Source organism: Coptis chinensis, chromosome 6 (assembly GCF_015680905.1).
Source record: "Coptis chinensis isolate HL-2020 chromosome 6, ASM1568090v1, whole genome shotgun sequence".
NCBI lineage: Eukaryota > Viridiplantae > Streptophyta > Magnoliopsida > Ranunculales > Ranunculaceae > Coptis > Coptis chinensis.
Window position 1 is genome coordinate 40,257,432 of NC_141461.1, and position 2,720 is coordinate 40,260,151.

The window sequence follows — 2,720 nt, forward strand, 5'->3', positions numbered from 1 at the left end:
AGGGCATCGGCACTCGCTCAATTGCCTAATTGTAAATTATTTGTGAGAACAACCATGAAGCAGAAGGTCACAGAACAAAGGTATTAGTGAATTCTAATCTCTTGAATTCCCTCACTTATAAATTCTCAATAGTTTAGTTATTTTAGTTTAGTTTAGCATTAGAATCTACAATATCTATAATCATTGTTTTTAATCCCTCAAACCCCCTTTCCAATCCTGTCCTTCATATAAACATACACTTAAAAGTGGAATAATACCCTACTCATCTTTTACTTATTAAGGGATAATTAGGTTTTGATACGCTTCTATTTTGTTCAACGACCATCATCTATCTACATCATCCATATACCATCTCACACACAAAAAGGAGCGCGTGTTAAGGCCCTCATTTTGCAGACTTTGCATTGGGCCATTCAAAACACCCCCAACATGCACTATACCCTTAATAAAAACTTATTTACCCTTTATCCCCTCCTTATCTAGTGATTGATTTTTATTTTATTTGTTTTTGGTAATAAGCCTACTTTAAATGAGATCAGTAATTCTTTGATGCTGGCGGGGTTTGTGTAATACTAATTTAATAGCATTTAGAGGATCATGAATCATAGATTATTTCACATTGTATAAAGAATGTAAATAATGAATCAATAAAATTGTACCTTGATCCATTGCAAGAGTGATGTGTTGAATCCGATAGCAAAGCATCGTTTCTCTTCCAACCATTATATTATTTATTGTGTTAATTGTTGTAGTGTCAAAATATGGGGTTTCTACACTCTTTTATAAAGGATGGAGAGAGGACGGTGGTTACACTCTTAATCTTCCAAGTCTTTTTATCTCCCTTTTCCCATAAAAGGCGGGATAGAAAATGTAACCTTCTTCTCTTAATTAGCCAATGTAATTAAGGCATGAGTAAATAGGATATTTACTTAGAAGTAACCCACACATCAATTTAGAAATCAAAAGTCTATAAAGTTTTGACTTGTTGACCACTTTATGGATGATATGATATAGTGGTCTTTGAACTATTATATCATATCTTACATTCTCCCACTTGGTCTATATGACAAAACTAAATAGTGATTTTATTTATAAAACGTTTTGTAAAATGACTAGTGTGGGTTGACAATAAAACAACATAATTGCGATTGCGTTTTCGAAAATATATCCAATACATGCCTTTACATAATTTGGTTATCATAATGTCATAATCAAAACAACTTACTTATGTGAGTCATGGTGGTAGTGTGTCATTGAAATGGCACAGTCCCTTCCATGTACCACAACATGAGTAACTTGAATGGCATGAACCATAATTGAGAAGTGTAGGCAAATAATAATGCCTAGATTAAGTCCATCCTAAAATCCATTCATAAATGTACGTACATATAATGGAAATAGGAAATAATATAGACAAATTACATGAGATCTCAAAGTGTCTATCGTAATGAGAGGTAACTTAATTCATTCAATCCAAATAACCCAAACATAGTCAAGGTTGACAACCAAAACCCATAGTGAGAACTTGTTCCTTAAATGTCTTTAGTGGGAGCCCTTTGGTTAATGGATCAGCAATCATAAGTTTGGTGCTATTATAATATGTTCAATAGACACTCATTATTTCTGTACTTCTTCCTTTACAGAAAGAAACTTCAACTCCATATGTTTAGCACCCTTAGAATATTTGTCATTCTTGGAGAAGAAGACTGCTGCGGCATTATCACAGTAAAGTCTCAGTGGCCTAGAAATATAGTCGACAACTCTAAGCCCTGAGATAAAATTCCACAGCCATAAGCCATGAACTGTGGCCTTAAAGCAAGCCACAAACTCGGCTTCCATGGTGGATGCGGCAATGATAGATTGCTTCACACTTTTCCATGAAATAACCCCTCTAGCCAACATAAACACATATCCAAATGTGGACTTTTGGCTATCAGGACAACCAGCAAAATCTGAATCTGAGTAACCAATCACTTCAAGATTATCGGTTTTCCTAAATGTGAGCATGTGATCTTTTGTTCCCTTCAAGTACCTTAGAACTTTCTTGGCGAGTTTCCAGTTTTCCATCCCTGGATCACTCTGGTATCTGCCCAAAACACCAACTGCAAAGCTAATGTCCGGTCTGGTGCAAGTCTGTGCATACATTAGGCTTCCTATAGCTGAAGCATATGGAATTGCTTCCATTTGCTTATGTTCCAATTCATTCTTTGGACACTACATAAGGCAAAACTTATCCCCCTTTTGAATTGGAGATTCCCCAATTGAACAATTTTCCATATGGAATCTCTCCAGAACTTTGTTAATATATGCTTTCTAAGACAACCTTAACCATCCTTGTGAACGGTCTCAAAATATTTCGATGCCAATCACATAGGTTGCCTCACCCATATCTTTCATGCCAAAGTTCTTGGCGAGATAATTCTTGGTTTCATGTAATAAACCAAGATCACTACTGGAAAGTAAGATATCATCAACATACAGAATCAGAAAAAACAAACTTACTCCCACTGACCTTCAGGTATATACACTTATCAACAGTGATTTCCTTAAACCTAAAGGAGGTAATGGTATTATGAAACTTAATATACCATTGGCTAGAAGCTTGTTTAAGTCCATATATTGATTTCTTAAGCTTAGAAACCAGATGTTCTTTTTCTTCTGCTGCAAAACCTTTAGGCTGATCCATGTAAATTTCTTCATTTAAATTTTCGTTGAGAAAA

General features: G+C 35.0%; 1 pseudogene; it reads right to left on the minus strand.

Annotated features, from left to right (window-relative positions):
- Positions 1-1,617: 1,617 nt before the first annotated feature.
- LOC147492956 (secreted RxLR effector protein 161 pseudogene) lies at positions 1,618-2,184 on the minus strand (annotated as a pseudogene).
- Between the last annotated feature and the right edge of the window lie 536 nt (positions 2,185-2,720).